The 22,652-nt window shown below is 38.8% G+C and overlaps 1 protein-coding gene across 1 annotated transcript in view; it reads right to left on the bottom strand.

The window, feature by feature from the left end:
* Window positions 1-21,418, bottom strand: part of TTBK2 (tau tubulin kinase 2) — a 90,492-nt gene extending 69,074 nt beyond the window's left edge. Inside the window, 1 exon segment of the mRNA XM_040557363.1 lies at window positions 21,179-21,418. The gene's annotated coding sequence lies outside the window, so the exon portion shown is untranslated.
* Between the last annotated feature and the right edge of the window lie 1,234 nt (window positions 21,419-22,652).

A 22,652-nucleotide genomic window follows, 5' to 3' on the forward strand; every position in this document is an offset into this window, starting at 1 on the left:
AAGCTCACCCTCAAAATAATACCAGCGAATATAAACATTTTCAAATTTATATTGTGAATAAGAATATGCTGGCAGCTTCAAATTGTTGTAAACCATAATTACATTTTTCAATTTTAATAATAACTTTCTAACCATGAAATAATTAATACCTTACTAGATAATTGATTAAATAATAGTAATATATAATAACAAGCTTGAAAAAATATTAACATCAAAATTACAGAAATAAATACTTATATTGAAATTCTAATTTATATTTAATTTACTGTAATGCCTACCAACTACTTCATGTTTTACAATGTAGTTCACATAGCTAGTATTATTTATGATTAAATATGTCTAAAAGTGCAATTTCACTAGTATATGCCAGGGTACAAATAGCTAAAAGGTGAAGGAAAAAAAAAATTGTGTTGAGTAATTCACTTTAATTCTTCAATTTTGGTGATAATCTCTAAGCAAATTTTATATAGCAGTATAAAAATTTTTGTTTTGGAGCTTAGTCCATACATAATGACTCTCATCAGCACCCACTCCAACCAGTCAAAAAGCTTATTTCATTTGCTATGAGCTTTTCTAGAATTGCGCTTGTTACACTGATATAATGATACAAGCTCTCTTATTCAATGTAAGACTCTTCAAAAGTGTATTTGCGTCAGTGATTTCAATCACTGCCAAAACAGTATTAACTAAAAGTGGAAAATTCTCTTACCCCTGATTCAGCACACCAATGGTATACAACATCAATACAACCATTCTGGTTTAAATTAACAGGATACATTTTTATACATAGAAATGCCAAATTTACTACTGTGGTTAAATTATACTTAAAACAAACCAAAAACCAACCAACCAACCAATAACAAAAAATAAAATAAAATAAAATAAAATAAAATAAAATAAAATAAAATAAAAATAAAATCACTATTTAATAAACCTTAGTTTTAAAGATAGAGGTTTAATGTGACAGTGATTGTGTTTTGGTTCATTTTTTTTTCATATTCATATTCTTCCATATTAATTTTTTCTATTTAATTTAAGCCTTTCTTGCTTTAATTGTAAATTCTGACATTCAAACCAACTCCAAACAAAGCAGAAACCTCTGGAGAAAAATTAATCTGAATTAGTTGAAGATTTGAATTTATACCTAATTACTTAGAGTGGATTAAATACCTGCGAAAGCATGTTCATTATGAACACACAGCCTGAATTGGTTTAATTTAAATGAATGAAGGGAAACCAAATTAAGATTGTGTATTCTGAGCAAGAGTGTCCACCCTGGAATTTAATCAACTTGAACTAAACCAATTTCAATTGTACTGGTGCTGGTAAATTCTCCCCTGTAGACAAGGTCAAAATTCGAAAGAAAGCCATGGTGATTTATGTTAACACTCTCAGCGTTACAAACCACTGACCATAATTACTGACCTTTGTAACAGAGTTATCATAACACAGTCAAGAATTAAGTAGGCCAAAGAGAAAATGAAACAGCACTAACAAAGGGACAAAGGTCTATTAAACACTTCTAAAATTACACGTTTACAGCACGTTCAATGATTTTTCTATTTTTCTATTTGCCCAAACCTTTGTTTATCCTTCCAACACCTTCCAATTATGGGGTGGTCTTCACTAAGTACTACTTTTACTCTCTTATCTTTTTTTGACTCTTTTTTTATTTCCTGGTGTTTGTTTATAAAAAGTAATGGAGAAAGTATTCATTTCACTGCAGCAAAATCTAAAACTGGAAACAATGAATTTTGCTAAAGCTTTCAAACAAGTGAAATAACATCACCTGCAGAAAAAGTAAATGCTTTGCTAAAGCAAAGATATGACAACAATGGTTTTAGAGTTTTGTATCAGTATTGCTATCAGCCTTGATCTGGCATCTGATCAGATTTTTATTTATTTATTTTTTTGGATACATTTCAAATGACAATTTATAGTCACAGCTTTGACAAACATTTTTGAAAGCTATCGATTCATGGAGTCTTGAGCACGCTAAGGGAGCATCAGTAACTAGCCCAGAATGTAATGTTACAATACGTACACCCACAGAACCATACCATATTTTAAGAAATATGGTAAAGTACTGTTGCTGTAGATAATATCTGCATGGCCAGGATCACAAATCTTCATCTATGCACAATTCCTCAATCCTATTCCAGTACATTAATTCCTTGTTAAATCTCTTGACATATTATTACAAAGCAAGAAAATCTATTTTACATCATCATTCTCTGATATTCAAAACACCAAAATCCCATGACGCATTAAACAACCACACACAGGAAGCAAAAGTTCTCTCCTGAGCCCTGGAGGCAAGGTGCTAAACACCTCCTGAAGCTTAAGGAGCTAGCCCTATTACAGCGCACGTAGAATAGCAAGCACTGTTTTACTTAAGAAACACAAATTTTATGAACATGTTGAGGTTAATTTGGACAGCCTGGTTCTTCAAGACCCCAGATAAAGGAGCCTGAGTATTCAGGTATTCAGAATTCAAGGCCAGGAAGCTTGAAATTAGCCTGAACTTCGACCTCTTCAGGCCACCCTTGACCCACTCAGTGAATACGCAGATGTACTTGATGCATGAGACTTGAAATGATGAGGAGTCCCCTGCCTTCCCTGATAACATGTCCCAGCAAGTCCTTTCCTTCACAGCAAGCAGGACTTGTTTTGTTTCAAGGTTTAATCTGTCTAATTTTAGTTTCTTACTACAGGAATTGTCACACTTTTTGAAACTGAATTCCATTCCTGGTAATTTTACCTCATTTAAGCATCTAAACACAGGGATCAAATTATTTTAACCTCCTCTAAATTAAGCCTTCCTTCCTATCCCATGGGTCTTTTATGTGGTCCTCCTTTGAAACACCTCTCCTTGCTCCACATTCTTCTTGCAGTATGGGCAGCAACCCTGAGTGAGACACCAACACTGAATTACACTCAGTCATACCAATGCTTAATAAGGACAAATGATGAATTTCCATTTATTTCTGCTCACAGTCTTATTTCCCTAACCTATGTTTAAAGCTGATTTGTGCTTCTGCTAAATCACAACTGTATCAGATGCTTATACACCTGCACGTTTACTGTCATGCAGTGCTTAAAGCTTTTATTCACAGTGTGTTATAGATTGTTTTTCATTGTTCTAATGTGTACTCTAATGACCTTAACACCGTGAAACTGAAAAATTGTTAAGACTTATTAATGTACTGCAGTGGATAAGTATCTTAATACTCCTTATCTAAAGACAGAAAAACATGCTCTGGTATGTGCAGTTTAGGTTACCTTCTTCAAATTCATATGGAATAAAATGACATTTTTGGAGAGGGCAACCTTTAAAGGTCCCTGCCAACTCTACTGTTCTCTGATTCTATGATAAAAGGACTTTTTGGACAGACATATATACACATTTCACAGAGGGGGTACTCAGAACAAAACCAAAACTGAAACTTCTCTGAATTCTGGAGGACTTGAATTCAGATTGTTTAGATCCATTCACAACTCCACAGATGAATAAAAGTTCATAAAAACTCAGTCCCATTTATATTACAGAAATACAGCCAGCTTTTGCTTTCAGCATAGTAGCTGAAGAGTTTATAATGCTGGTAAGAATTTAAGAAGGTTGCAGCGTGCTCTGTACCCCACTGAAGCAAATGAATAGTCAATACCGTACAGTTAAGGTGCAAGCTTTCCCTTACTCATTCAAGGGATGAATCCTTCAGCAGTGCAGTTCTATAGGTGGCAGTAAGGTCATTTTCTGCACAAGGAATTTTTCTTTATTACTCTCCTAAACAAGTAAAAAACATTTTAATTGCAACATATTTCATGAAATTATATATTCATCAGTTTTCCTATCAGACCAGTTTATGTCAAGAGAGGAAACAGAGAGGATAACAGAATTATCACAACTAAAGACAATTAGCCCTTAAGCAAATTTATTTCCAGGTGACAGTTCATGGAATGACTAGGACAACAAAATAAGTACAGACTTTTTTCCATAACATAAGCCTTCCTTTGCCTGGGAACTGATCACAATGTAATACAAACAGTTAAAGGACAATTGGTCCTTATATCCAAAATATAATACTGTACACACAACATTAATTATTCAGAACTCTTGTACTCACTTAAACTGCTTTTAACTACATATCACTTCCCCAAAAGACTTCTGCAATTTAACCCAAACAAGTATATTAAAAGATTATATACTATCAGATAACAGTGCAAGATTTACAGATAAAAAAAGTCACATTTCTAAGGGCTGACTGTAGTCCAGCACACAAAGACAATCATGTTGTGTAATTTGGATGCATGTACATGTGTACCTGTGTATATAAGAATTTCTTTAGATATCACCCTAAACTGAAGCCAATCTCTGTTTACCAGTCTTTATAAATGTTTAAATCTAGACCCAAGGTTGAGAAAATAGCACAGACAATTTTGGTTGAAGGCAGGTACTGTAAATTTCAGGACAAAACAAGGACAGAAGATTACTTCTGTTCCACAAAAAGGAAAAATATAAGTCCTGTGGCCTCCCCTGAGGAATAATATCAATACTTTGCTATGAGGAACTCTCTGTGTTATTATTTCTATCTGGCTGCCTTCATTCATTTAAATAACTGGAACACTCCAAAGTTGCTTTCCATTTCTGTGCTTTCTACTTTTGAGCAGAAGAAGAATTTAAAGGAGGAAAGGAAAGTCAGCATAAACAGAAAACCAAGGCAGGAAATTTTCAAAGGTCCTAACCTCCATAGAATTTACGGTAAAGTCTACTTCCATAGACAGGCTAAAAATCATTTTCAATTTGTAAATTCTAAGCCCAAAATGCCTTAAGTGCATCTATTTGAATGCCCAAACTAGAAAGCTATCTTACACTTAGAAACAGAATATTTTCTGCATACATTCATTAGAAGCGGGGTTCTTGAACATCACTGAAAATCATTATCCAGCATGTCAATGAGAAAGCTAAATTTAAGACCTTGACCTAAATTTCCAACTGTACTGGTTGTGAAGAGAGAAAAAAAAAAAAAAAAAAAAAAAAACTATACATAACCAATGCCATTTTATGTTTTCCTATCTCAAGCTCTTGGGTGCCAAAATTCTCATCACCACTTGCAGATTCAGGTGTGAAAGCTCCCAACTGTCTTGTCATCTATTGCCAAAGAGTCTAGATTCCCTTCTGGCAACTTCTGCACATTCAGCTATGTTGTTATTACAAAAGTGGCAATATTTTCCTCAGTTTGAAGACAAAGTTAAATATATAACACTTAGTTTCAAGATAACAGCCTTATTTTAAAAACACATATTTCAAGCTACCACACTATTTCCAGTTTCAAAATAATCCAGCACAAGAAAATTACAAAAAAGTAAAGTAAGGCAAAGTTTATGGAATGACTATATTTATATTATCTTTTACTAAACAGTCAGGAAAAATATAAAAGTTCTAGGCACACAAACCCCTTTTCAAGCCCAAATAAATGCAGAAACTTCAAAATTAAGTTTAACATGAAAGCAATTGCACTGAAATAAACTTTATTATGTTGCTTGATTAGACCAACTGAGAGGAAAGGTACTTGAGATCTTCCAATAATGAAAAGGAAGCATTGAGGTAAGTGTGTGACAAGGAAAGACTATAGGGTTATTGCTCCTATGAGAAATGCAGGATGTAATTTAATACCTACAGAAAATCGGAAATTTTTGGTCAGGGAGAACTAGGATGTATCATAAAACAAAAACTCTATTCAAACCATGGTGGTTTTGCCATGGTATTTTTCAGTTGAGTGAGTTAATTTCCTACTTTGATTTGTCACACAATTGCACAAAGACTTATGTCAGAACAAGGGAAAAAGTGGAAGTTAGCTGTGGGGAGATGGAAGGGCTGGACTATTTTTGTGGTGCTTTCAACTCAAACCAGTTGTAGAACTACAGACTCAGGTGCAGAGCCTTTAAAACTGAAGAAATGGAAACAAACTTTTGAAGAAGTTAATTTCATTACAATTATATTATTCTCAGTTTCCTCACAAGTTAAGAGTGAGTTCCAAATAAAAAAAAAAGACGTGAAACCTTATTAATTACCCCAAAATCCATTAAAAATAAATGTCATTTGTTAAAAAATACATATTTCTGTGTCTTCGATCCACTATAACTGATAGTTTCAACAAACCTAAATGGAACTAGAATAGTATTTTTTCTATGACAAGAATTTATTTTACCTGTCATAAAAGCCTTCTTCAAAAAAACTGTTTCTCTGATCGCTTACATGATGTAAAACAATTTTTAAACACACAAATAGAAAGGTAGTTCTGCAATTACCTAAATTATACAGCATTACAATAATGTTTTTAAAATCCTTGTAAAATTGAAGAAGAGTGAAGTGATATCGCATGTGTTTTGAACACTGATACAAAGACAGCTTGAAATCAAACAATGATTTTAAATAGTGACATAGTAATATAATATCAACCTATTTATGGTTTGGATTTATCTGCAAAATAACAATTCTTACTTACAGTGTTTTGAAACGTTGGAATAGTCAGTTATCTTCTTAGAATACACTTAGAATATTAATACATTACCATCGCTATCACAAAAATTTATATACTAAGGAATAACATAAAATGATCTTTTAAAATGATCCAAAGAATTGCCCTTTCCACTTGTACAATCAGTTTCTATTATTTGATAAATCAACTTTCTCAGTAAGGAAAAAAACACCAAACACAGGCAAACAAAGCACAACTACAGAAGGCAGGAAGGCAAACACCACACTGGTTGGAAGAACTTTTTCCAAAGCTTACCCAAGAGGGTAAAGCTTACTGCCAGCAGGGCAGTAGATACATAGCAATTTACAGAGGAAAAAAAGCTGCTGCTAAAGATTGGGCAAGAAAGGGGATAGATACAACTAATAGCTATTAACTTCTGAATATTTAATCCAATCAAGTAAAGTTCATGGTAAACTCTAAATATAAATGGGAATAACTTTTCTGAAAATATAAAAATCAGCAGAGGTACATTGGTGAGTTGATCAGCAAGGTGACGTGAATAGCAAACCACTGTCTGCACCGATGGCCTTCAAGCAATACTCAAGCTCTGCCCAGCTGGCAGACCACCAGCCTATGTTCATCGCGCTGTGCCCAGTGTGCAGCTTCCAGTAAGAGTCATGTGTGCAAGAATGATCTAAATAATGTCTGTTTGGCTTCCTAAAAAGTACTTGACAAAATCTTTTTAAAGAAACTAAACAGACATGGCAAGAAAGGACAAGTCCTCACACACACAAAATAGTTGGTTAAAAGGCAGGAAGCAGGACTAAGCAGTTGGTTCAGGTGATGGAAAGAGGTCACTAGGAAGTTCTGCAAGGAGCAAGCTGTGATCTGTGCAGTTCAGTATTTCATAGATAACCTGGAAAACAGGGTGTCAACTAAGGTAACAAAATTGGCTGGCAATAATATCTGACTTAGTGGCTTTTTAGTTTGTTGGTTTTTTTTTGTTCAACAAAAAAAAAAGGAAAGAAAAAAAAAGATGAGGGACAACTGTGAGGAACTGTTGAGTGACCTTATGGCACTGAATAACTGAGGAATGAAATGGTAGGTGAGGTTCTGTGTAGATAAATCTAAAATCATGTACATCAGAAAAATAATCCTAATTTCTCATTAAAATATATTAGGGATTATTTGCAATCAAAAATAAGATCTTAGTTATTGTGATATACAGTTACAAGAGATTGCAACATAATGCTAAATAGCAGTCAAAAAACAATGAAATCTCAGCAATTCAGACAAAACAGACAATATGAAGATAATCGTTGTGTTTTATATATCTATGGTTCACCGATACTTTGAGTACAGTATGCAATTCAAGTCCTTCCTATCTAAAAACTTAAAAAAGTTCAGAAAATGGAACAAGAAAATCAGAGATACACGATAATTTCCACATGAAGTAATGAATGACACTTTTTTCAAATGAGATGATAGGAAATAGAGGGGTATGCAACAGAGGTCTACAAAATCATTAGGGGCATGGAGACATTGGCTAGGAACCATCTATCCGTGATCTTATTCAATAAAGAAAATTAAAAAAAAAACAGAAGAGGTAAGCAGAAGCCAGGATCAGAACACAAGCAAGGAGTTCTTCATGAAGTAGTAGCTAACGTGGCAACTTCTTGCCAACAGATGCTGTGAACGATAAAGGTTTACAATGGTTCAAAGGGACATTAGACAACTCCATGGAAAAGAAAATTTTCATGGGTTGCTGAAAATATTTATTAACCATATCCAGCTCAGAAGTCCCTGAATAGAAAATTGAGCTTGTAAAAGGAGGATGCATGCACTCTGTTCTCATATTTTTCTCTTAGGCATCCACTTAAGACCACTGGTGAATACAGACCGTTAGTCTGCTCCAGAATGGCCATCTACACATGTCTGGGAAGATGGAGAGCGGAAAGAGAAATTCTGCTCCTTGTAACACCATAAGTTCATATGATCTGAATTGGCAAGTTATGATTTGAATTAAATTCTTGTCCATAACCTTTTGTCAATTGCTTAAAGAATCTCTGACTCTAAACCTGTTGACTAACTACCCATTGTGGGAACAATGACACAAATTTCAACTCAGATAAACTTTTTTTTTTTCTGGGACTCCTGTAAGGCAGTTATTTTGGGGAAAAAAAAATGTATATAAACTCTTGTATTCAAGAAACATTCAAGATCTTCAAGTACAATTTGTTCCATCATTTCACCTTCTATTTTCCAAGTTCTGTCTCTCCCTTTTTGGGCTGGGTTTAGTTTATAATAGTCTCAACATATCTATTTATAGTACTCTTCCCATCAACCAACACATTTCCCACTCCCTCCATTACCAGGCTTCTCATTCAAATTCAGATTTTCACATGCACATTAAAAACTAATACTAATCACTAATATTATAAGCATAAATTCTACCTCTAATCAAGGTGCATCAAGCCATGCTGCAGACAGCAATGAAATTATGTTGATTTAATAACTTTCACCTATACTACAGCCCTGTAAATTTCAACAATTCTCCGTATTTGCTCATGTTTTTTTAATTACAATTGAAGTGGAATATTTCCTTTTAAATTTGGTACCCATACACAGAGCAAGTTTGCGATTCTGTCAAACATTACTATTAATAATGCTCTCTCCAGATGAAGTATCAAAATCTACTACGACATATATATTCAGAAAATATAGAATAATAACTCTTAAAAAATGAGTTTCTATGTATCTTTTACTAAATGTTAACTTATATTAAAAAAAAAAAGAGATTAAAGAAAGCATGGTTTGTAGCAGTCAAAGATCAGTGTGGGGTTTGAAGCAATTTCAAATATACCAGTGATCAAACCATTCACAGGCTATTAAATGCATCTCGCTTTTGGTTACATTCATTCATTCATCTCCTTACGTGATGTGGTTATGACCATATTTATATTCTTAAATAAGTATCAAATATTCTCTTATAATACTGCTTTTGCTAAAATCCTTTGTAGTAAGGTTTTAAATTATACCTACTGCTATAAAGTTAAGCTATTCACAGAATACGCTATTACAGTAAAAGCCTCAAATGTTAAAATGTACAGTGCTATCAAAACCACTTAACATCATGTAATCTTACTCAAATGATATCACAGTTGACTACAGCCACTTGATTACAACAGCTCTTTAGATAAATAAAAAAACAAGATCAGTTTAGGAAGTACTATTTTTTCCTATGTACGTAGTTGAAAATTACACCACATGACAGAGAGATTCTGATTGCAAATTTTGGCAGCAGACAAGTAATTTGCTAAAACATTCCTAAAACTGGAGATTTGCTTCACAAACATACAGATACTACTATAGGTCCATAGAATTATACTCCTCAAGTCTAACCTCACTATTCTGCTTGTCATCTTCCCCACTTCCCTTTGAGTAGAATTGCTTTCAAGGTAGCAGTACTAGTTCAAAGTATCTATGTGTACACATAAAGCACAGCTGTGTTAGATTAGCTGGACATTGCCACTTTCAACAATTTATTTTTTCCTCTCTCTTCTAGCTAAAAGCCTTGCTTTACACAGTGCATTCATTTCTCCTCCACTCTAATAAAAAAAAATCCTAAACAGGGAGAGATTATGCCAAAATATTAATTTGATTACTTAGAACCATCTTAACAACAACAAAAACTTGTGGAATCTGCAATTTGATTTAATTTTAAACCAAAAGCATGCCAAAAACATATAGGCATCATCATCTTTTAAATCATAATCACATCACAATCAGCCTTTAATGTTTATTTTTGTAATGCCTTGCCTACATCTCACACAGCCAATGATTCTCCTCAATAGGACTAAACACTCCTCAGGCAGTAGAGAAAATTACACATGCACAGAACTGAGCCAGTAGAGTTTTAAAGTATGGTGTGATTCAACAGTGGTGATCATGGACTGCTCCACAAATGTGAGGATCATGGATGGCTTCCACACATCAGTCTGCTGAAAACAGCAAATGTGTCTTAGCCATGAGTTCATTCATTACTTACAATTTTCCCATTATTTTATCCCACAGATGCCAAAGAATTCAGGCCAAGTGAATCTATGCCAACCCTAAGACAACAATCATCTTTGCCTACCATGTTATCGTGTAACTCTGTTACACACAAAGTTCAGTATGATAAAAGCAGACCGTAGCTGATTGATCAAAGATATTGAATAGACAAGGGATGTTTTTTCCTTCCAGTATCTGGCTTCAGATACAACTAGGAAATGCCTCTAATCATTACATTCAAATAATTCTATAGGTCGGATGCACAGAAATAACACATTAAGACACATCTCCTAACTTAAATTTATCTTTCTCTCAATACAGCTGGTACAGACATCATGGGTCAGATTTTTAGCAATGAAAATTCATGGAATGAATCTGAACTCATTGAAGGCCAGGTACAGCAATGCTATGTTCTGAGTTCAAATAAAAACTTTTATTCCATAATCAGTTGTTACCTCAGGTAGCACCTACATAAATGACAATGATTTTTACACAGGTGACATGACTAAAAAAATTTAGGCTGCTGAAGACCGGAGCATCAAGAGAAGCAAGAGTATAAAAAGTCCCTGACCCTGACTTCAGTATTTACTTTAGGTTGCTTCAACAAGCTTTCAATCATGCGTTTCGGGAAAAAAAAAAAAAAAAAAAAAAAAAAACTCATGAACAGCCACAAACAACAACCATAAAACAACTGGGAAGACATACAATGCCCTTACAATATGAAACTGATGAAAAGGGGAACAAGAATTCCTGTAATCCTGTTGTAATTTGATACGATTCACTCTTCTAATAGTTTCACAGTTGGATATTCCTTAACATAATGTCATATGGAAACTCTGAATTTTAGCTACATTTTAATCTTAACTTTGCTACCTTTTTCATAGGAAACATAGTAGAGAGGCAAATCCTGAACAAATGCACTATCATAAGGCTTTTTTTTATTATTCAGTTCTTAACACTAGATTAAACTCTTTTTCCCCTAATTACACTCGGGACATATACACCTACTTTTGGTTGGGCACCACCTGCCTACAAATCAAAATGATGGAGAGATTTTAACATCCTTTTCTAGAGAAGTAGTCAGGTGTTTTGCTGACATAGAATTTCTTCCCCTAAGAGGAATAGGCTGTTACTGCTTTATTAAATATTAAAAACCCTACAAGACTAACATGCAGGGGGGGTAGGTAGGAAACATGGCAGAAGTACATTTCTTTAATCCATTTGTCAGTCATTATCAGCTGTCAGGTCTGACCGACGGACAACTTGCCCAGGGAAAGTTTGTTGAGCTGAGACAGCTAGTGATGGGAAAAACACAAGAGGAGATCAAGTCTCAGATGCATTCTTAGAAGTTTTATTTCAGTGTTGAGGGATGCAGTACTGAAGTGTAAAAAGCATTTTTTCTTTCCTTCAGTTCAGTTAGTTCGTTTAGTCACACTGCACGGAATTGCACCTCAAGAAAATGAGGCTCTTGCCTAAGAACCATGGAGCCATGGAATTCTCATAAAGGCATCCAAATCTCTCACCAGAAAAGACCTGAGGAAAATAAATCAGATGGGAAGAGGGGAGAAGGAAGAAGATGCCAGATGTTCAAAAAATCTAGTTTAGTGGCACTCCTTTGTCTTGCTTCTATCCCAGTTCACGTAGCTACTTTCTCATAACTGCTGATAAATAAGCCTAGCAAGCTTAGTAGTTTCTGCTCCGCATCAAGTCTCTGATATATATCGCATTAATGCAAAAATTAATGCAGGGAATCAGACATGTAGTGTTCTTTATAATACTGTTACGCTAACATACTCTGTAATGCAGAGCACCGAATATGTATGAATTACATCCATATACATACATCATTTTATATTATATATATTACATCTATCTTATGTGTACTACATATACATATTGTATTACATGCAAACAACTTATATGGAAATGCAGTGCTTCGTAACTGTATCAATGAGCCTTCATGTTTTTAACCATACCTGCCTACCTAAAATGGTAGTAAATTTGGCACTGTAACTACATATAGATGCAAACGAATGTGTCCTAATGGTTACTAAATGGATAACCGTTGAGGGGGGAGTGAATATCTGTAAATTACTAAAATGGGGGGGAAGTATTCCATGTACTTAGTATTTATTGAAAATTGCGCCATCACTAATCATGTTTGAAGTGCATTGAGAAAGAAAGAGTGGTGTGGGGAAGAAGAGAGAACACTGTGGGAAATGGACAAGAACATAAACCAAACATCTGTAATAACCTGAAAGCTGTTTATAGACAGTAGTGCTATTTTCCAGGTTGATCTTTGGAGTCTGTTTTGTAGGATGCTGTTGAGGACCAGGGCCGAGAGGTCACAAGACAGCTGTTCTGTGACAAGTGCTAAGTTCCAGGCAGATTAATGTTTTTGCCCTTTATACACCATCTGAAAGTTCATTCTGACGTGCTGTGACTGCTCAAGTTTCACATTACAGTGGGACTAACAGAATCACATTGGAAAGGTTTGTATCTCTTGCTCGAGGTTGGTAATAAATACGTTTGGCATAATTTGGGCCACAAGGAGAACACTTCTGGCACTGAACATGACGCGAGAGGGGCTGTGACAAAGCCGGAGGCGCTGACTCTGGGAAAACATCTTCGGCAGGAGGGTTTGCATCCAGCACAGGCACGAAGGGAGCGGGAACAGGAAGAGAAACGAGAAGGGGAGCCTCCTCCCGGTGCCGGGCAAGGGGCTGGCGGCAGAGGCTCAGCACCCTGGCCAGCTCCGCACGGCCCGGCACGGCAGCAAGCAGACTAGCCCCAGCCCCACATCCTTGGCCTGTAAAGGTGACAGGGCTGTGGCTCTTATTCTGCTCTAAGACATCTAAGCAGCACACAGCAGCCTGGTTTTATGAAAATAAAATGGCAGAAAAAAAATATAGATAGATAGATAGATCACACATTAAATAATAGGTCTCAAAACTAATACATTTCTAATTTGTCCCACAGGAATTGGTTCTTCACTTTATTCACACGATTTTTAATTAACAGCTTAAGAAAAATAGTTTACAAGGTGTATTGTTGATCCTTAGATTAGGAAGTGGTACAGAACAAACTACATCAGTCGTTCGAAGTCCTGCAATCAAATGACACAGGGTCCGACTCCAATAAGGGAGGGCATCGCATTCTTTGCTCCCTGCTGTACATGGAAACACCATCTAACATGACATACAGATCATCAGTCATTCTTAATAAAACACATCTACTCACTGTTAAGGCTATGATAATTGTGGATGAGTAGGCAAATAAATATTAAGGGAGATCATAAAACCTCTCTGCTAGTGTTAGGATTGCTGCTGGAGTATTATTTCCAGTTCTGGTGTTCACATTTCAAGAAAATACGCAAAAAAAAAAAATTAAAATATTGGAGAATATGCGTTGAGTTTCAAAAACATGAAGCACAATTCCTTTAAGTTATCAAAGATAAATTTCTTTAGCTTAAGTAATTACAAGAAATCTACATTCTAACATACAAATCATAACAGTCAACAGCTGAACATTTAGATTGCTTACAAAGATAAAAGAAAAACCTCTGTCGTCTTCAACTTTAGTCAATAAGAACATTCTACTACTAGAACACTCCATGAATGATTCAATGAATTTCGGAAATTCTTAAAAAGAATTCTTAAAAGATGAAAAGAAGTAACTGAATGAATTTCTAAATTATATGCTCCTATTCAACTACTGATAACAAACATGATTCAGAGAAGTCACAGAGAAGCTGGTGCTGTGCACGAAGTTAGCCTCAATAACTACAACAGCACTTGGTCTTAAAGCAGCCAGACTGAGACATGCAATAAGTCTTTAATCTTGGAAAATAAACTACAGAAATATATTTCATTATGGAAATGTATTATCTTATGTATTTTTAGCATCCTAAGACTGCCATAAGTCCAGAAAAGTATATTTTAACAAGTCCAGGGATCAAGTTAAAAAAAAAAAGTATCACAGAATATGGCATAAAAATAAGTTTACGGTTTACATATTATACGCATGTGGATCAAGAGATTGAGAAGTTGTATCAATTTCTTACACATTAGAAAAGCTACAGTACAAGCTCAGATTTTAGCTTAGCTAGCTGACAAACAAATGCAAAACTATCCCTATGAACACAACAGCAATTTCCCCCAAAAAATTACAGTTTTTCATTTCATCCCCAGCTAACTAATGAAAAGTATTACATACTAGTATTGCATGTTTTCATAAATATTGTCTGTATGTAAAAAAGACAATTGACACCAAATCTTTCAGAATTAAAGCTTGGACTTGAAAAATAATTCCAGTTGTATTACTGACATATTTTCTGCCATATTTGTATATTGTGAATGTCTAAACACTTAATCTATACAACTAAAATCTCTAAAATTAGAAGTTTTATTTCGGATTGATTGAGTGCGGGTTAATTTTGTAGATATGAAAACAGTAACACCTGACAACAAAAGTGTAATAACACTAAAATGATAAAAGCATTCTATAGGCTCTTGAATTTACTCATAAAAAATACCATCATATCCATACAAGCTAGAAGCTTTTTTATTGTTATTATATTTTAAACTAACAGGCATTAAATTTACTCTAAACTGTGGTGGGATATTTATTTCTTCATTACGAAATTACTACTTAAACAAAAATCAGTTTCTACTCTGGAAGAGAACATGGTGGAGATGAAATCACATAGCAAGGAAGGATATGAGATTTCTACTGAGAAACAGGAAACATACAATAACATGGATGAAATCTGTGTACATCTTTTTATTATTGATACTAGAAACTAGAAAAGTAATAATACAGGTAATAAATAAGAATCTAGTTATTACTACTCTTAAGGCCAAGAACAAGATAGCTTCCTCTGATCCCAGCTCTTACCTCTTTCAGAGCAAGGAACATGAGAGCCTATTACAATTTGTCAGCATCGAATATGAGCAGTATCTACCGCAGGGCTACTTGCGTGGAAGGCCCTGGTCCTGATGCAGACCATAAATCAATTCTGTCCAAACCTTCACTTTAGGAAAAACAAATGTTTCAGGAAGCTGTTATAACATGCCGATGCAGTTCTTCACAATAGAATTGGTGTATTACCTACCAGCTCAACCAGCCAGCCAACGTACAGCTGCTCCCTGATGGAACTGTCCTGCAGAGGGAGGTCAAGAGAAAATTGACTCAAAGGTGAGTCCAGTGGTTGGAGCATAGCGTGCTTACAGAAGTACGGCCAAATGGCCAAGGCATCCCAGGCTCAAAACTAATGAAATATATAAGAACAATATGAACAACAAGGGCAAGTGTCCAGACAGAACATGGCATCCAGCCCAAATTTCCTTCTCCTAATCAACAGGGAAGAGAGCAGAGCATGACCTGAATGCAGTCTTTAGGTAAAACATTCCTCCTTCTCTTGCCTTCTTCCCGAGTTGACAAAAGGCAGAAAGATGCACCAACCAAGTAACCAAGCTATTGTAACAGAGAGAATCTGCTTGTGACTACTTCTCTCAGCTAGACATTCAGAGTGAGGTTGCATGTAACAGCATGACCCAGTAAGAATTATAAGCCTATCTCAGCAAAATAGCAATATAAACAACCCCCTTCTTGAAATCATTCACTGTCAAGTCTCTAAGTTAAATCAACACAGCTCAGAGATCAACAGGCACTAGAAAAGGCAAAGCAGAGGACATCATCTTCCACTTTTAAACAGCAGCCAGCTGTTAGATTGGTCCAGCAGTAACGTGCAATTTCATCCGCAGTAGCTAACACACAAAAACTAAGTTTATTTGTTTGCATGGCTATAAATAAATGACAAACACCAGCCAATGATGGAGCTTCTTTCCTGTATATATCTGCTTTACTGTGGGAGGCTTAAATTTACTCCTCAATTTCAGCATCAATTTCTAAGTTCTTGCCTAGTCAAGACAAAACATGACTGGGTTAGTTAGCACATACCTCCCACAAGACCAATAAATACTTTCTTCGCACTGATCCATCTTGGGATTCTTTCTTCACTTTTCTCCATCCAGATGAACTGTTCAACAGCTTTCCCAATGGACATACTGTCTTACACGAAACTGTAGAAGTATCACTTCACCCAAATCATCATGATCATCACAACAATCCCTAGAGCCTTACATCACAGCAGATCAAATTTATACAGAAAAAGAATCCTGATCCAATATCAATTCTACTCCTTCAGCTCCCAGAGTACCACACATCAGTTTGTCCTAGGCCGACTCTTCTTTGGGAATTATACCTTGATTTTCTAGACCACCAGAAACAGAAAGTCAAAGTGTCACATACGAATGGTGAGCATTCAATGAAACTCAGTAAGTAGCCAAGGCATTCCTCTTTTAATACATCTTCAATCACTTGATAACACACATTCTGGATCTATTTAATGCAGAATGCTGACAAATGGAAAGACAGGAAAATAAACTATTTCAAGATAGTAGATAAGTGGACATACTGTGTTTAAAATAAATAACAATGCCAATGTTCTAAAAAGTCACCAGTTTGATGCTGAAAAGCAGCAAGCTCTATTTATAGATTCCTTCCACCCCTTTTTTAAATAATCAACACTGAAGCTAAACAGACGTGCTTAATTTGCTCAGAAGCAGCACTGCTAGCCAAGAGCGGTATTTGAAGCATTACTGTAGCAGTAAACTTAACAGCTGCAACAAAACACATCCTGCTGTACACCAAACAAAGCAATCCAATTCTTACTACATTTCTGAAGAACACTGTATCAAATAACTGTCGCTAGAAATGTCACAAAAAATTAATATACTGAGAGACCGCATGACAAAAGCAACAAACCTTATCTGAAAAATATTTGGGAAGTGACAGAGAGCTGAAAGAAAGCCCTCTTTCACAATCAGTAAGTGGCTGCTGACTGGAGACAGTTCCCAAGCACTGGGAACAGGCAAAATCCATGAGGCAAAACCAATTCCAACTGCGGACCAGTCCACTGAAACAAGCCCATTAACACAGGCCACAGTGATAGCGTGATGCCAGTTGCGAGACAAGGGCTTCAAAAATGTGTTAACGTTATCTCCGTTAACACAGATCGGGAGGACATCCACCTCGACCACTGGTTTCACCCCATTTCAGCTCCATAGAGTAACTTCTCTGCACTAATTAATGAATCCCTTCACGATATCCAGAAATAAGAAAGTAGCCTCGTATTAAAAGTATTTCACATCTTTTACAAGCTCTCAAAGGGAGTTCAGCATATTTTACCCTTTCTTTATACATGAGACAGCTTTGTATTGGAAAATCTGACTGCTGTCACCAAGACCATCAGTGAGCTGGGGAACTTCACCCATGAGGAAGCATCCAGCCTTCGCCTCTTCCAGCACTTCCAAAGCTTCCTCTGTAACCAGCTTCAAGGCTAAGCAAGAAATGCACGTACACATGTTTCTCTGAAAGGAAGAATTACCGGATGGAATTCCTCATCAGTGCAAATAATCTAATTCTCGATAATTGATTAATCTCTTCAGAGACAAAGCAACAGCATGAAATAGCATTTGAGCAATGTTTTCCATCACAGAACCATGGAATCAACCATGCAGTACAAGAAGCACAGAAAGACACACCTGAACATAAAGATGAACACATTTTTGAAGTCTTAACAACATATGGTTTTGTTAGAAATGCTAATGACACCTTAAATCTCCCAGTCTGCCCTCCTTGTCCGCCCTCCTCTCAAATTCAATCCTTCCTTTCTCCCCAAAAACTCCTTAAGGTTTTCAAAGATTTTTCTCTATTAATTGAAAAACAAGTTTGAAGAGTAAGTTATTGAAGTTATAACTTACAGGACTTCTCAAAAGTGGAGAAAAGATATTAAACTAGATCAAGAGGTGAAGGGTCACAAGGTCAAATTTTATTGTTTGAATTTTCCGCTACTTAGGTTTCAAAAATCAGTGACGTATAAGCTAATAGAGAGGAGAAAAAAAAAACACCACCACCACCAACAACAACAAAAACAGACTATAAATTGAAACTGCCAAGAAAGGCATCTCAATTCCATAATCAGCTTAAAAAAAAGTACCTGATTCCCACCAGAGTACACTACTTAGCAGCGAGCACTGAAGGAGAAAAAAAAAAAGAAAGAAAGAAAAAAGACTACAATTCTAAAATTTCAATAAATATAATAAAGTTATAAAGGTTAAATAAAAGATTGGATGATATTTTCAAAAAAGTAATTTTGAAGGAACATACAAGATATGGTTACTACCAGCCACACTATATTCTAGTATTTAGTGTTTCCCAACAAAGGCAGGGAAGTTAACTTTTATTCCAGCACTATCTGACATGGAATACAGGACAAGCATTAAAGCGCTCTGTCACTGTATGAAAAGCAGAAAATTAAAGTGCCCCATTTACTTGTACTCTACTGACTGAAATAATTTCCTCTTCTTCGAGTTAAATGTATTAATTCTCATTTAAGTAGCCTAAACACAAGCCTATTGAAGAAAAACAAATAAAAGATTAAGCATTTGAACAAGTTTCTTTCATCACTGACAAGAAATCAAGTTGATGCTAAGTAATTTTTAAACAAACCCTGATGTGTAGCTCTTGGATTCCTTAGGGTACAGCTCGCATTTAGTCAATTTGGCTCATTTTAATTCTTGCACATCTCTACTTGAGCAATTAGCCTGTCAGACAGACCTTCTAGATGCACGGTGCAATACATTGATCCATGAGATCAATCAAACAAAGCTCAGGTTTCTCCTCCACGGGAAGAGAGTGCTTTAAGAGTTAGGCAGGGGGAGGAAGGACAGCGGCTGGTCCATGTCAGACGCATCCCTGTGAGACCTCTGAGGATCCTGGTATCTTACGTTGAAGAGGCAGCTGCTCTCCTCCCCTCTAGCCAAACACAAAGGCTTTGTGTGGTGGTTTAACACAGCAGGAGAAAGACACAACACAAAACATAGAAAAATACAGTTAACTATACATCTCCTGTTGTTGAGTATCACTTCATTCCCACTAGATAAACAAGTCTTAGCTAAAACAGAAAGCACGGTAGTGTATCAATATACCATAGAGCATAAATTCACGTGCTAAGCAAGTGTTTAACCATATATACACATAAAGAACTGGTAGAAGCTGGTCATTTAGAAATCAGTTTCAAACAGTGAAAGCTTCACCCACCTCTCTCTTTTATCACACTCAGAAAGCTTTCTTGATTTAATCGCTCACAGTGGAAAAACCTTGCTAAAATTTGTCATGTTAGAGGCAAGACAAACTGCAACATGCAGAAATAATACCACGACTATACTAAACCTAACAAACATCTTGATTCCTCATCCTCTCAATTTGCTCTTCTCATTCTAGCCCCTAACATTTCCAAAATGACTAGTGTAAAAAGATGCTGGATTTCAACAGCACAGTGATACTTCAGAAATATACCAGAGAAGAACAAAGTATTTGTCAGAGATAACTGATTACATCTTTGCTTTTTTTAAAACTGTAATGCCTTGATGTATTGTTTTCAAAGTAACTTTCCCCCAATTAATATATGCATGCTGTAGTCAGACTTTCTTACATTTGTATTTGCATGGCTTGTAAGAAGATATAAACATACCTCTTGTTCATAAAGTTAAGAAAGTTTTAATACTTTTTTATGTGTAATTCACGTTGTAAGACAAAGGAATCATCAGTGAGGGAGCATTCAGTGCAAATTAACACAGAATGACAGCGTTAGGCACACTTGTTCCAAGAGTTCATATCGTAAGAGCCACCCTCAAAAAATCCAGAATGAAATGAGTAGCAAAGTAAGCTCCAACCTTTGGTTTTCTCAGAAACAGCAGCTAAAAAGTAGCTAACAATCTATACAAGTATAGCATGTGTTGAAGAGAGGCAGGGCATTAACTATGAAGAAAAAATAAAAATTCTAGCTGTTTTTTCCAGAACCACAGTGTGGAAACCAATCGGTCACTTTAAGGCTAACAAGATTTCACGACAAACAAGAGCACGCCTTATTTTAGGGCGCTCAGCCCTCCCATCGATACTCCTTACTAGTTGTGAATAATTCATCTCAGATTCAACTGGTTCTGCACACGCAGCCGAAGAAAGCTACGACAAGCTATTTCATAACCCGGTTCCTACGGCCCCTGTGATGGGAATTACGAACCCTGCTGGGATGCGGAGGGCCGGGGGTTTGCTGTGCCCCCAGCGGGGCAGCACATTGGCGATCCCTACACCCGCAGCTCCCCCTGCCCGCACCAGCCCCGCCGCGGCTCCCCGGGGGCTTACCAACCTCTCACCAACCTTTGTCCTCCCGCCGCCGTTCCTCCCGCAGGAGCACAAGGACGCGGGGGCAGCCCCAGCGCTCCCCGCAGCCCTCCGGGACGCGGCGTGTCCCCGTGCGGGGAGCTGGGCGCCCCCGGGCCGCGGGCACACGGCCTGGAAGCGCAGCCCGGCCGCTTCCCCCCGGGCCGAGGACCCCCCGCGGCCTAGCCGGGCGCAGCCGGCCTCGCCTAGCGATGCTACCAGCGGCCTGACAGACGGACGGACGGGCGGACGGCCCTGCCCACACGCGGCCGTTAGGCGCGTGCCGGGGCTCGGCGCTGAGGGGAGACGGGGGGAGAAAGGGGGGGGGGGGGGGCGCCGCAACCCGCCCGCAGCCTCACCTGGAACGGCGCCGAGGCAGGCGGTGGCGGCGGCGGCGGCGGGTCCCTGAGGAGCCCGGCAGCCCCGGGGAAGGGCTGCGAGGCGCCGGGGGTGGGGGGACGGCAGCGCTACAGCGGCCCCCGGGCCAGCCTCCGCCCCATGGCGTGCGGCGCGGTCTCTATGGCGACTGCGGGGCCGGGACGGAGCCGGCCCGCCCGCCCGCCCGCGGGGAGGGCTGAGGGCTCGGCGCCGCGCGGGGGGCGCACGGGGGGCTGCGGCGCGGCTCGCGGCCCCCCCCCCGCGTTAACCCCCTCGCCGCCGCCATCCCCGCGGCGCCGCCGCCTCCGCCGCCCTTCCTCGGCCGCCGCTCCACCGAGCCCGCTGTCCGCCAGGGCCCGCCCGCCTCCAGCCTCCCGCAGCGCCGATTGGGCGGCGGCGGAGATTCCCGCGGGGGACTGGCTGCCGGCGGGGTCAATCACGGGGAGGGAGGCGGGCACGTCCGAGGCGGCGGCGCCGGGGTTGGTTGAGCGGCGCGGAGCCCCGCCGCAGCCGCCCCCGTGCGGCCTCGGGCCCCGCCGCGGTGCTGAGGGGACGGCGGGCGGCGGGCGGCGGGGCCCGGCCCGGGCCGCGGGGCGGGAGCCGCGTCCTCGCTGCCCTGCCGGCCCCGGGCCCCGCTGGCCGGCTGCGGCCCGCTGCTGGGAGGGCGCCGGTGCGCCTCAGCCGGGGGCTTGGGGCTCCGTGAGGGGAAGGGCTGCGCTCCGCGGCGCGGCTCTCTGCTTCGGGAGGCTGCGGCCGGGTGCTCGGCCCCCGGTACGTGCGCGCCGACACGTACCGGCTGCCGTGAGGCGTCCGCAGGCCGCGGTGCCGAGGCAGGGGGCCCGGCTGGCAGGGCAGCGGCTGGGGGACGGGGCTGGGCGGTGGGGAGAGGAAGGGGCAGGGGTGCGCTCACAGCACCTCGAGTGAAGCGAATAAACACACTGCAGCCTTCTGCTCCTGTGAAGTTTCTTTAAAGAGGGGGGGAAAATTGTATTTCCCTGCTGTCAGGCAGCTGAAATGACAGTGTGAATAATTTAGGCTCTCTTCATTCACTGAGAGGAGCGTAGTCAGTGAGTAGGCACAGAAAACGGTGTCTCCTGCCGCTGCTTTAGGAGGAGCGAGATCCCAGTGACGCAGGTCAGCACAAACCAGTGACCCGGCACTGGGGCTCCCAACCCAGCCCTAACTGTTGGGACTTGCTCAGGGGCAGTTTCAGGGAGGTGCTTCTTCCTTCAGAGAACTAACATTTCTCCAGGTTGGAAAAAAAAAAAAAAAAAACACGCTCAATTGCATTTCCTGAAATTCTTGCTACCTTTCTGAAGACAGTATTTGCAAGTGTATCACGTCATGTATCATGGCTACAACTGATGCCTTTCTTAGTCCCCAGATGTTTACATGTAACACTGAATCTAAACTTTCAAGGAAAACAAGTTTCCAGCTCTTTTGGATACTAAGTTA

Source organism: Cygnus olor, chromosome 5 (genome assembly GCF_009769625.2).
Source record: "Cygnus olor isolate bCygOlo1 chromosome 5, bCygOlo1.pri.v2, whole genome shotgun sequence".
NCBI classification, from domain to species: domain Eukaryota; kingdom Metazoa; phylum Chordata; class Aves; order Anseriformes; family Anatidae; genus Cygnus; species Cygnus olor.